The sequence below is a fragment of the Lepus europaeus genome, chromosome 2 (genome assembly GCF_033115175.1).
Source record: "Lepus europaeus isolate LE1 chromosome 2, mLepTim1.pri, whole genome shotgun sequence".
Classification (NCBI taxonomy): domain Eukaryota; kingdom Metazoa; phylum Chordata; class Mammalia; order Lagomorpha; family Leporidae; genus Lepus; species Lepus europaeus.
In genome coordinates, this window is record NC_084828.1 from 64,891,964 (window position 1) to 64,906,014 (window position 14,051).

General features: G+C 40.5%; 2 pseudogenes; both read left to right on the forward strand.

Moving 5' to 3' along the window:
• The first annotated feature begins 748 nt into the window (after positions 1 to 748).
• LOC133750982 (roquin-1-like) lies at positions 749 to 2,307 on the forward strand (annotated as a pseudogene).
• An 8-nt stretch (positions 2,308 to 2,315) lies between these two features.
• Positions 2,316 to 3,577, forward strand: LOC133750986 (ankyrin repeat domain-containing protein 12-like; annotated as a pseudogene).
• The last annotated feature ends 10,474 nt before the right edge of the window (positions 3,578 to 14,051 follow it).

Sequence of the window (14,051 nt, forward strand, 5' to 3'; positions counted from 1 at the left end):
AAATCTCATTCCTCTTCAGGGCAATCTTTTGGGGATTCCTTGTTGTGTCATCTCCCTCAACCATTACTCATTCATTTTAACTTTATTTCATAACAAAAATACTCAGGGATGGCTGGGAGGGGAGAACGAAATGAGAATGCCTTTTGATCATCTCATGGTGATCCTTTCAGGTGAGCCAGTTAGGGATAAGAAACTCTTCAGCATCTTTCTAACTAAACATTTTAGATTTGTTACACATTTGCTATAGTCACAAATACTAGTTCAAATCTTTCAAACAACACTTTCCTTTGTATTTAGATAACCATCTCATTACCATCACAAGCATGTCTAGCTTAAGACAAAGCTGATAAACTGATATTTGAACCAACTATCCACAACAGGATGCCGTGTCTTAACACCTATAATTAAGAAGAGACCCTCGCATATTATACTAAACACAGAAAACAAATGCTGTTAAATGGATAATGATGAAAGAAGTCCATGACCCTCCATTGAGAAGATGTCTCTGAAAGCAATTTAACCCTTTCTATTCAATGTTTTTTTTTTCATGTGTGTAAAACTGAATTTCATTAGTGTGTCTTCATCTCTTCCAGTCTACTCGTTCTTAGACAATGGTGGGACTTTCATAACATCAATTCTCAATTATCCATATAAACGAGTATTTTTATATCCAGGTGTGCAGCATAATTCTATGTACCTCTAAAGACTGTGGGAAAATGTGGGGCCTAGAGCTTGCCCCAAAATAGTGATGATATTAGATAATGTAGAAACTATCATAAGAGGAATAGGTTTGAGTAGCTCTACTGAGTATTCTGAGTCCCCCAGTGCAGAGGAAACTGTAACTCTGTTCCACTGCCAACAGTAGGAGAAGGCAGGATCCCTCCTACGAGAGCAGCTTCATCTTTAGGTGAAGAAGCAGTTGAAAAGCTCTTTTTCTAGCACCAGAATCTTCAGCAACTCTTCTACTCTTTGAGCAGCAGTTAGGGCCAGAGGCTACCGGTTCCTTGGACTGGCATTGCAGAAGGAAGCTCTAAAAATGGTTCTACTGGTTTTGAAGATGGTTCTGCTCTGTCAAGAAAAGCATGAGTTCTGTTTGTGGTGTGAAGATTGGAACCACGGTTTCCTCAAGCTTCTAAAATGTATTGGACATGTTGTTCAGCTCCTTTATAGAGATCCCTGCTTCAAAGTCATGGAACATGATGACGATTCTTCCTTGATGCAGCTGAGAGAATTTAGAACGTTTGAAGCTCTTCAGAAAGACTCCCAGATAGTGCAGGCTGCTGTGGAATCATGTTTACGAACTGCAGCAGACCACTGATCCTCTTTGCTTTACGGAGACTAATCTCACAAATCTCATATATGTATTATTAATAAGTTGCAGACCTCAGCCTCTTTTGCACAGTGTTCAGGAACCACCAATTGCTCTCCAGCAGACTGGAGACCCAGCAAACTTGAACCCACAAAGACCTCATTTGGAGCTGTTGGCTAGCATTAACCCTAGTCCAGATGCTCCTCTCCCTACTTGGAAACAGCTAGAAAATGGGTTGGTTGCTATACGTACAGTGGTGCATGGGCTAGTTGATTATACTCAGAACCGTAACAAAAAAGGAGCAGATCAACAGCAGCCTCCACAGCATAACAAATATGTGACTTATTTGGGATATGAAGCAGAGAGAAGGATGGCTTTGTGGGGCCAACGTACATTTGCCCACTCACAGGAGGAAGTGGAAAAAATTCAGAAAATGAACAAACATCTGGTTCCCCAAAGAACACTGACTGCTTTGTTGGGTCATCTCAATCAGGTGGGCCTGCCTTGAGCAGAAGTTCCTGAACTGCTAGAATCTGTCCCTAAGAGGATTTGTGCCTTACCTGTGAATCCACATGCTGTACCTCTCTCCAAGAGAGCCAACAGATCTGCCTCCTATACCTGTCACCAAACCACTTCAGATGGAACCAGAAGGCTCTCAGTTATATCCAGCACCACAGGCAGATGTGATTACCAGGATCCTGAAGGAGTTGCTCCACCATTTGCGCCAGCACCTTATCAACAGTGTTTGTACCATACTCCACCATCGCAGTGTGCATACCACTTTATCCGTCCTCCACCTCCTGTTCTTAATCCTAGTCCTTCGTACTTGGATAATTATCTGCCCTATCTACAGGATCATGTAGTAAACTGTCAGTATGGCACACAGCCACAACAGTACCCACCTATGTAACCCACCTCACAATGATAGCCATCAAGTGTACCCTTCCCAGTCTTACACAAGAAATTCCACTTCCAGCAGTACCATCTTATGTACCTAATCACAAAACCAATTCAGGGGGAAAATTCTGACAGTGACAGCAAAATGGTAGAGAAGTCGTATGGAAGAAAGAGTAGGAGGCTGGCACTGTGGCATAGTGGGTAAAGCCGCCACCTGCAGTGCCAGCATCACATATAGGCACTGGTTCTAGTCCTGGCTGCTCTTCTTCCAATCCAGTTCTCTGCTATGACCTGGGAAAGCAGTAGAAGATGGCCCTAGTCCTTGGGCCCCTGTGCCTGCATGGGAGACCCAGAAGAAGCTCCTTGCTCCTGACACCTGGCTCCTGGCTTCGGATCAGCACAGCTCTGGCCGTTGCGGCCAATTGGGGAGTGAACCAGTGGATGGAAGACCTCTCTCTCTCTCTCTCTCTCTCTCTCTCTCACTCTCTCTGCCTCTCTCTGCCTCTCCTTCTCTCTGTGTGTAATTCTGACTTTCAAATAAATAAATAAATCTTTTTTAAAAAAAGAGTAAAGATTGCGTCTTATAGAAAAATTCTAAAAATCGACTGAAGTGATGTAAGCAAGGAGATGAAAGAGAAATCATCCATGAAACATCAACTTCCTTTTACTATTAGCCCAACAAGAAATGAAGAACGAGGTTCAGACACAGAGAAAGAAGGTCCAGAAAAGAAGAAAACCATAAAAAGGAAGCTGGAAAGAAGAAATCAACACCAGTTAGCATTCTCTTTGGTTTTCCACACTCTGAGCACGAGCAGATGGCACTTTTTTCAGATGACAGCGAGAGACAACAGTCCAGATTCCACATCAAATCATCCATCACAAACAGCACCAGCCCAGAAGAAAACCCCCAGTTTTTCATCGCAACAAAATGATGAAGTTAATAAAACAAATGAATATGGTGAGACTCCTTTACACATGGCAGCTATTTGAGGAAATATGAAACAAGCTGAAGAATTAATAAGTTTAGGAGCAAATGTGAATATGAAAGCTTTTGCGGATTGGACACCACCGCATGAAACTTGCAATGTTGGATATTACGATGTTGCTAAGATCCATATTGCAACTGGAGCAGATGTTAACACACAAGGATTAGACGATGACACTCCACTCCATGATTCTGCTAGTAATGGGCACAGAGATAGAGTGAAACTATCACTTCATCCTGCTGGAAACCCATTTCAAGCTAATAAGCATGGGGAGCACCCAGTGGATGTGGCAGAAACAGAAGAGTGGGAAGTACTACTAAATAGAGAGGTAACTTTGTTGGATGATGATGAAAGTTATACAGAATATTTATTTTCCACATGGTGAATGTACTTGAGTTATTGCTTGATCAAACTCCCTCAAGGAATGATGCAAAAATCACCAGTATGTATCTTACAAAGATTTTGGAGTTACTGAAAAAGGCTGATGGAAATACCCAACATTTATTGCTTTGTTTACATGAGGTCCTTGGAGACTTTACTGAACTTCATCCCATCTAAATTCAAAACATTAATATTTAATTAAGAATTAGTTTAACTTCAAATAGATGTTTGTATGGGTGAAGCTTGATAACATTGTTATCCATCTGATACATCGTGTCATCCATATGCCACATGAATTTTAAGAGTTACAAAGTTAGAGAATAACCAAGACTGTGAATTTCAGAACTTAATAAATTTGGAGTAAATAAAAGGACATCATCTGTGTAGCACCCCACATATGGTTTATTCCACTGGGCCATGTGCTTCGTGTCAGTGACACTCAAAAGTAGTTGTTCCACAAACTGGGTATTCCCACTGCTTAAAAAAAGGAGCTTGTCCTGGAATGTAAATCAGTGTATTGCTTTCTTCATCAAAAAGGAGAAATGCCATTGAAAAAAAAAGTCAGCTGAAGTAAACAGTGAGCTTAGTGATATAGTGGTTTCCATTTTGTTGCAAACTTTTTATTTCATTCCAGATCAGTAACAAAATTTGTAGACTGGCTCTGCTTCATGAACCATAATTTGAGTAGCAGTTTTGTGTCATAAATGTCAGAGACTTAATGATGTTGTTACAGGAATACATGTCCTGGTTAATACAGCTTATTTCTGTATAAGTATGTGACACTTTTAAATTTGTGTAATTCTTAAGTCTTTTTTTGTTCCCCTATCTTCTGCTGTTTTCTCATGGTCTTCTTCCATTCCTATACAGAAATTCTAATAATAGTGTTTGCTCCAAATAATTGCTTCTTGCTATTATGCTGGAAACTCAATCATATTCAGATAATCAGATCGTGCTTCCCAACCACAGCTATACTAACGGATAAGTGGATATCTCTGTCACATAGTTCACTTTTTAACACTCATTAATTACCAAGGTATAGATTTTATTGACAACTTTGTCAGACCTTAGTTTCATTACAGAAAGAGTGCCCAATGGATAAAATTTAAAATACCACTTATTGTTAAAAGAGTTGTTCATCTTTTTCTTATGTTACTTTGCCAGCAATCTGGCCTTGTTTATTAGGCAGCTGGTATAACTTTTTCTCACATGAAGTGTTCCATAATAGTAAGTACACAAGCTACTTTTAGAGTCAAAGTATAGGACAAATAAGAAGAGTTCTGCAAAGAGAGTGATGTGTTGTTACCCATTGGTGTTTACTGAGTGCATTTCTGTGTCTTACAATACCAAAATGACCAGTGTTTCAAGCCTCATGTTCTCTGTGTTAAAATAGTAAATTGTACTCTTATAAATTTGTTGTTGTAGCTTGTTAAACTCACTTCCTCAATTTTATATTTCAGGAACTGTGAAATATGACTGCTAGTAAATGCTTATGGAATTAATAAGTTAGCAAATTAAGAGATCCACAAAAAGAGAAAGAAAATATATTATTGTTGAAATTTGTATACTTTAAATAAAATTTAAAAATAAAAATAATAAAAAATATTTTAAAAAGAAAATATATTATTACAAAAATAAAATAAAAAATGGAAAGAGGGAAAGGAAAGAGAAGGGGGAAGGGTGGGAAGTCTCATTATGTGCTTAAAATTGTATATATGATATACATGAAGTCAGTTCTATATATGCAAATAATTTTTTTAAAAAGGGAGAAACTATTAGTGTAGTTTAAATAAATAAAGGGTTTTCCTGTCTTCATTTGGAATTAACTGACAATAGATAGAAATGTTTCCAAAAAATATAATTTTGTGTTATGGAAAATATTAGTGAAGTTATTAAGCCATGTGTATACCTGAAATCAGAGGCAGAGAAGCTCACAGGGAGGGAATAAGTCAGTTGAAGACACCAGGAAGCAGACAGACACACAGAGGTTAATGGGTGAGGATGTGAAAATTTTGTGAATAAAAATAATTTTTGAGACTGACCTCCAATAAAAGTATTAAGAAAATCTGCTTCATGGAACCCCCACTTAAGGTACTGATGTCCAATTTCTAAATTGAGGCTTTGTGTCAATTCAATTGGCTTCCAAGAATTATGCCCCAGCCTGGACCTGAAAAAGCAAGATAGGCTTTTCCATAATTGTATTTCCTAGGATTTGCCCATGGAAAGTGAAGGGAAATAATACATCCTAATCTCTCTCAAACTTGTTTACCCTTCTTTCAGCAAGACCTTTTTAAAAACCATTGTAAGTAGCCAACTTGAGTATGTTATTAGAATGCAAAGTATAAAATGAGATTCATTGAACTTTGGGACATTCTGCAATAAAAATCTTTTTTAAAGTTCAAAGGTGCAAAAAAACCCTCACACATGTAAGGAAGACTTGTACCTTGACCTTTGAGCTTAGCACTTACTGACATGCAATGAATCACTGGTAATTCAAAGAAAGAAGTAAGTACATTTTTCTTGCTGTGGCAAAAAGAACTGTCTCTTAACATTCATTTTCTAACTCAAATTGCACACCTTTGAAATAAATTGAATTGTCCTGCATAGTCTCCCACACACCATTTTCAGACTGGGGATTTTATTCACCTATAATTCTACTACTTTCACATCATATCATACCACAGCAATACCCAGAGAATGCTTGCTATATTTTAGACATTCAGATAAACCTTTGTTTCTAATTTGAAATTTGCTCATTATCTGATTTTTTCCACTATTGTCATATTCTTCCCACACCAGATTGTTAGACTTCATTCATTTGAGGTAAGTTCAAATAACATTGTAATTAGAGAAACTTAGAGTGGGCACAATGTATATGAGTGACCAAAGCTGTACAACACTTTTAGAAGAGTTTTTGTTTCATTTGTGTATTATTGAATTTTTATTATCTTCATTCTACTATGATTATTATATGACAATAACATAATGGAAGAAGTCCAACCTGTAAAAGAAATAAATAAGCCTCAGCTGTGATGTCAACAATGCTCTACCATCAGTCCAACACACCACCATCTTTTTACTTGTAGCCGGAAATTTCTTCAACAAGGCATAAAGCCTTTCATTTCACAGATACTGCTGAGAAAAATCACCAGGTGTGGCAGAGGAGAATTACTGAGTGGGGATCGAATGTGGAAGTAGCTCATTTCAAGGCTCCATATAAAAACACTGCTATTACCCTGCTCTTCTGTCTCAGAGGCATTTGTAAGCTGTTCCCAGCATGGATGAGGCTGGTGCCTGGCCCAGAAGCTGGGACTTACACTTAGGCCTTATGCTGGCATGGCAGTTTCTGATGGAGTCTTTTCCCGAGTCTTCTCAGAGATAACAGGACATATTATTGGAGAACAGTGAATCAATTTAAAAAAATGCCAAGAGGCTTTGAAAGGAAGCATGTGGGTAAGGATTTCAAATCTACAGCATTTCATAACTTTCTAAACTCCACACCTATCACCTTAAATCATTCCATTTTATATAGAGAGGTTGGGGATGGAGAGTGACTTGTTTGTTTAAGCAGAGGTAAGCTACATCCAGCCTGTGAGCTGTATAATGTGACATCATTTAATCTAGCCTTGTCAAGGCAACTGCAGGCAGAACTCAAAATTAAGTAAGTCTATAGCAGGCTAATTGCTAAGTTGATAATTTTGTATGGCCTGCAAATGAATAATGTTATAAATATCCAAATAGCCCTTGGCAGAAAAAGGTTCCCCACCCTTGGTAGAGCCTGAATCTCTTCCACAGTGGCTTCTTGTCAGGGCATCCTTCTGTGTAGCCAGCTTCCCTTGGTCTCTCTTTTCCTTGGGGAGAGGGGAGCCTATCTCTTTCGAATTCCCCACTTGTTCTTCCCCATTCCTGGATGACACAGAACTGATGAATTGTGTTGTTGTCTCTCTTCCCTGTGGAAATTAATTACTCTATTACCTAAGGGACCCCCATTACTTGGAACCTATCTACCATAATAAGTGATGAATTTAGAGTAGAGATCATGGTTCCAGAAGTGGGACTTTCTTCCTATTATATCCCACCTCTATAGATGAAAATTTCCATAAATACAAGAGGTAATGAATATTAATTACTACCTACTTCCCACTACAACATGCATGCCATGATACACCAAACTCAAGGGAATCCTCTCATTAGACTTGGCTGGATTTATTCAATTTTTATCCCACATTATTTTATCAACTTAGGGATTTAAAACTTTCTTTAAGATATCTAGTTGAGGCCGGCGCCATGGCTTAACAGGCTAATCCTCCGCCTTGCAGCGCCGGCACACCAGGTTCTAGTCCCGGTTGGGGCGCTGGATTCTATCCCGGTTGCCCCTCTTCCAGGCCAGCTCTCTGCTATGGCCCGGGAAGGCAGTGGAGGATGGCCCAAGTCCTTGGGCCTTGCACCCGCATGGGAGACCAGGAGAAGCACCTGGCTCCTGGCTTCGGATCAGCACGATGCGCCAGCCGCAGCAGCCATTGGAGGGTGAACCAACGGCAAAAAGGAAGACCTTTCTCTCTATCTCTCTCTCACTATCCACTCTGCCTGTCAAAAAATAAAAAATAAAAAACAAAGATATCTAGTTGAATGATAGAATAGTATGTCATTGATCATCCATTTAACTCTTCTTTTTTTTTTTAAATCTCCCTTTGGTACACAAACAAAACTCAACCTTGTCATAGTTTTATCTTTTTACCTATATCCCAATCAAACTATGCAATATCTTCACTTCATGATTTTAGACTTGGACTGAGTCCCATTGTTGTTTATTCTTTCTGTTTGTGGTATTTTTTTATTTTTCTAAAAAAATTTTTGAGATTTATTTATTTAAAAGTAAGCATGACAGAGGGAGGAGAGAAGGGAGGTTCTATTTGCTGGTTCACTCCTCAAATGCCTGCAACAGCCAGACCTGGCCCAGGCCAAAGCCAGGAGCCAGGAACTCTAAGTCTGGCTCCTTCATAGGTGGCAGGGGCCCAGGTACTTAAGCCATCATCTGTTGCTTTCCCAGGTACATTAGCAGGGAGCTAGATCTGAAGCAGGGTAGCCATGACTTGAACCAACCCTGTGAGATTGGATGCCAGCATCGCACTTGATGACAACGCACTGCACTGCAATGCCAGCCTCTTTTCCTTTCTCATATCCTCCTCTTCAGGACTGTCCCCTCCATACTTCATCTCCAGCCCAAACTCTGTTCTTCATAACATTATTCTTATCTAAAGTAAACAAAGGATTATTAATCCTAAACAGATAATCTGATGGTAACAGTGAAGAATATGCTGCCCTTTCTACATGAAGAAAACTGGGGTACTCAACAGGCTGGGGACTGTGTAACCATTTTGCTTCTATTTGAAGTTAAAAGTTCTCTGGAGAGCCCCATGTAAGGGATAATCATACTCTCAAGAGCCTTGGAATATGCACTAAATTTGATTTCTTATTTCCAACAGATAATATTCTCGGGCTTACTTTGAGAAATCTGTTTAAATTTGGAAGAAAAAAAATGACCCTAATGCATTCAATACCCATTACATAACCACTAATGCACCCAATAATCTAGTTTTAAGGCTTGTGAGAGATTTCTGAATGATTAGTAATCTCCCCAAAATACAGTCAGCACCTACTAAGTTTGCCAACTCACTGTTGCTCATTTTTACCTGCCCTGATAGATTTTCCATTCACAAACATGAAATTTCCTAACCAACATATTCACCAATCTCAGTTGGAATGGGCTCTAAGATTATACATAGCCTCAATGTGGTGACAGTTGACAGAGATACAATTATTTTTAACAGTCTTCAAATTCCTGAGGAGGAAACAGAATCAAGAAAAATGGAGAGGGAAGATTATAGAAGAACATTTCTCATCTTTTTCAAATATCTTCTGGCCAAGAAAGAAAGGCAATCTCATCAAGAAAAAAAAAAAAAAAGATCATCAGCTGACAGAACTTCCTGAGCTTCTTTCTCCCCTCTGATTTGCTCTACCAGCCTACAAACACTCCTATTCCTTATGGAGAAAAGAAGGCCTAAGAGAAGCAAAACAATGCGCACTCGCGGGAATTTGTCTTTGCTACCATTATGGACTGTACTGTGTCTCCTCAGAATTCCTATGTTGACGCCTTCATCTCAGAATGTAACCGTATTCAGAGACAGGGTCTTTAGTGTGGTCAGCATTTTACAGTGGGGTTGTCAGGGTAAAACCCCCGTCAGATCTGACTGGAGTCTTTATGAAAACAAGAGATAAGGACATAAAAAAAGACATAAGGACTGCATGCAGAGAGGAGGATCATGTTCACAGGCACTGGGAGACTGACCCTCAAAGAGCCAAAAAGAGATGCCTTGCAGGAATCCAATGCTGCCAATATCTTTATGTTGGACTTCCAGCATCCAGAACTGTGAGAATTAAATTTCAATTGTGTAAGCCTCTCAGCCTGTGGTAATTGTTAGAGCAGCCCCAGCAAACTAGCACAGCTGCCCAACAGCAATTCATGAGAAATAATTCCCACCACTCTCATGCAGCCACTGTGCACCCCTCCTGTTCTCCCTTTACCCTCTTGAAACTTCCAGCCCGGTAACCAGAATCCTGCTAATTCTCCTCAGTTGCTGTACCCACCTATGGCATTTAGTTTTCATACACCCTCTGCTGTATGTTAAATCTCCCAACTTTTCCTCAAGGAGTCGGGAATTTCAAGCAGTATGTTAAATACTTTACAGCTAACCTTTCCCCTGGGGAATACGGCTGTTGTTTTTATACACATTAGGCTGCAGCACATGTACTTACATTTTGTTCCTGAGAAAATCACACTGGTGAGGGCTCAATTACAGGTCACAGGAGAAAAACCACCACAAAATGATAGAAAAGCTTTTCCTTCGAATCTACTCTAGATGATGAAGTTTATCTTCAGAGATTACCAGAGCCATGGGCGCAGATTGCTTCCCCACAGCACTAGTAGTAACGCCCACCGAGCTTCCCGCAGCGAAAATCTGGCCCTGTGCACTTCCTCAGTGAATCTCCAGAAGTGCTTTCTTTGCTTTTAGTTTAGTGAAGTACAGATGACTTAACAAATGACAGAGTGCATCCTGCTAGTGAGCCAACTGGGCAGAGCCCCTTGATAGTTATGTGCTCTGCAAACTGCTAGCACATGGCTGACACTTAGTGAATGTCACATATGTCAACCATCAATTATTCAGTGTGTGATGAGGAAAATGCCTTGGCATGTATTACCTCAAGGCTTAATCAGGCAACTGTGTGATTCTGAACACCATGTCATAAAACAGATTGGCATTTGTACTTAAACTAAATTGTGGATATTTGTATTAAAGGCATATATTTTAATTTGCTTATAGTTACAACCAATAGAAATCACTGACATCATTGAACACCAGTAACACAGAGAATTTTTAAAGTACATTAGTAGAGTACACACAAATGTTATTGTAATAGCTCCAAATGACACCTGACTGATGTATTGTGTTCATTCAGGCTACCGTTTTATAGCTTGTAGCTACCCTTTCCTTTCCTAGAGTTTGCTTCCTCCCTCAATGTCATTTGTCCTTATGGGAAACCCCATGGGAAACCTCACTGGGAAACTTTTCTTGAGATTATCTTCTCTCACATAAGAAATCATTTTTGTATCTCTTTGTAACTCTTGTATTTGGAACAATACACATGGAATGTGTTCAAACTAAATGAATTTTGAAAGTGCCTAGAACATAGGAGGTGCCTAATAGTTGTTGAATGAATGAATAAAAACTGAAGGATAAGACTGCAAATTTCAGATCCTTTTTGCACAGATCTGCAGTACATGTATACATTGCAGATAAATGAGAAAGAGTGGAAAAGGATTCACTGGGTGATTGAAATCAAGATGACAATTTGTCCACTTGTGAAGTGAAACCCAGGTGGGATCAGTCCAACCTTTCATCAAAGACCTTGAACCACCTACATCTACAAAAAGGGACATCTGCTATGCAAGTCTTTAAACAGGATTTCTAAACTACATCAAACGTAAGGACTCTCTGACTGTAGTAGATGTTTAAATCTGCAGCAACCACAGTAAAAGTGAAACGAGGAGAGAACACATTTCTCCAACATTTTAGCTCAATTCTCCAAATTCACCAAGCTCCTACTTTGTTAAAACATCTTAATGTGCCGGCGCCGTGGCTCAACAGGCTAATCCTCCGCCTTGCGGCGCCGGCACACCGGGTTCTAGTCCCGGTCAGGGCACCGATCCTGTCCCGGTTGCCCTTCTTCCAGGCCAGCTCTCTGCTGTGGCCAGGGAGTGCAGTGGAGGATGGCCCAAGTGTTTGGGCTCTGCACCCCATGGGAGACCAGGAGAAGCACCTGGCTCCTGCCATCGGATCAGCGCGGTGCGCCGGCCGCAGCGCGCTACCGCGGCGGCCATTAGAGGGTGAACCAACGGCAAAGGAAGACCTTTCTCTCTGTCTCTCTCTCTCTCTCACTGTCCACTCTGTCTGTCAAAGATAAAAAAAAATTAAAAAATAAAAAAAAAACATCTTAATGTATTTAATATACTTTTTAAAAAAAGATTTTATTTATTTATTTGATATGTAGAGTTACAGACAGAGAGAGACAGAGAGAAAGGTCTTCCTTCCATTGGTTTACTCCCCAAATGGCCGCAATGGCCGGAGCTGCGCTGATCCAAAGCCAGGAGTCAGGTGCTTCTTCCTGGCCTCCCATGCAGGTGCAGGGGCCCAAGCACTTGGGCCATGCTCCACTGCCCTCCTTGGCCACAGCAGAGAGCTAGACTGGAAGTGGAGCAACCGGGACTAGAACCGGTGCCTATCTGGAATGCTGGTGCCACAGGCGGAGGATTAACCTAGTGGGCAACAGTGAAGGCCCCCTTAATATACATTTGTTAAATATATCTTTGTTAAAGGTATATTCATGTATTTGAAAAGTAAAAAGATCTTCTGTCTGTTGATTCACTCCCTAAATGTGCACAACCACCAGGGCTGAGCCAGACTGAAACAAGGAGCTCAGAATTCTTAAAAAAATATATATATATATTTATTTATTTATTTGAAAGTCAGAGTTACAGAGAGAGAAAAGGAGAGGCAGAGAGAGAGAGAGGAGAGAGAGAGGCCTTCCATCTGATGGTTCACTCTCCAATAGGCTGCAACAGCCAGAGCTGTGCTGACCCGAAGCCAGGAGCCAGGAGCCAGGAGCCAGGAGCCAGGAGCTTCTTCTGGATCTTCCCATGTGGGTGCAGGGGCCCAAGGACTAGGGCCATCTTCTACTGCTTTCCCAGGCCATAACAGAGAGCTGGATCGGAAGTAGAGCAGCCAGGATTCAGACAGGCACCCATATGGGATGCTGGCACTGCAGGTAGCGGTTTTACCCCCTACATCACAACACCGGCCCCAGGAGCTCAGAATTCTATCTGTATCCCTTACATGGGTGCAGGGCTCAAGCACTTGAGCCATCATATACTGCCTCACAGGATGCATTAACTAGATGCTAAATCAGAAATGGGATAGCTGGTACTTGAACAGCATTTCAATACAAGATGCTGGCATTGCAAGCTGTGATTTAACCTGCTGCACCACAGTACTAGCTCCTACTTTAATATACAGCAGCTGTATGCCCTCCCCCCCCCCATATCCTGGCGACAGCAGCAATGAAGAGTTGATAGACATGATGGTAAGAGGTATATGGAGTACTTACACTGAGAGGAAAGGTTAAAGAAAGGCTGTACCTGCTATCTGTTCTCAGCAAGTCTTCATTTTATTCACAGATTGAAAGCAGAATGAAAACAAAACCTTTAACTTCCAAGGCAAAACCATATTTCAAATGGAAATTCAAAAAACAGCTTTTAATTACACCAATTACTATATCTTGTACCTCTCTAAAGAACTGCTTTCTGCACATAGCTCAAGACTTAACAAAACCCCTATTCATTCTTGGGATGTGATTGCTGTATCGTTCTCTTCCTAAATGTCAGCCAATAGCCTCAGGTGTAATGGGGTATTCCTTCAATTCTTGGAAGAAAATGGTACCCCTAAAAGGTTTGACCTGATAATGGTGATGCATTATGCTCAGAATATAAATTACAAAAAAACCTTTATCTGCAGCCAAATCCATTTTAAAATTACTCTGGGGACAGACATTTGGTCTAGTATTGAAGAGACTGGATTCGGATGCCCAGGAACCACATTAGAGTGTCTTGGTTTGGACCTGGCATCATTCCCATTTATAGCTTCCCGCTTTGGGGAACCGTGGGAGCTACACGTGATGGCTCAAGTAATTTAATCCCTGCCACCTACATGGGAGATCTATATTAGGTTCCTGACTCCTGGATTCAGCCTGGGCCAGCTTTGGCTATTGTGGGCATTTGGGGAATGAACCAGTAGATGGTCTCTTTCTCTCTCTCTCTCTCACTCTATCTCTCTTTTATTTTGCCAATTTCTATTTCTCTCTTTTTT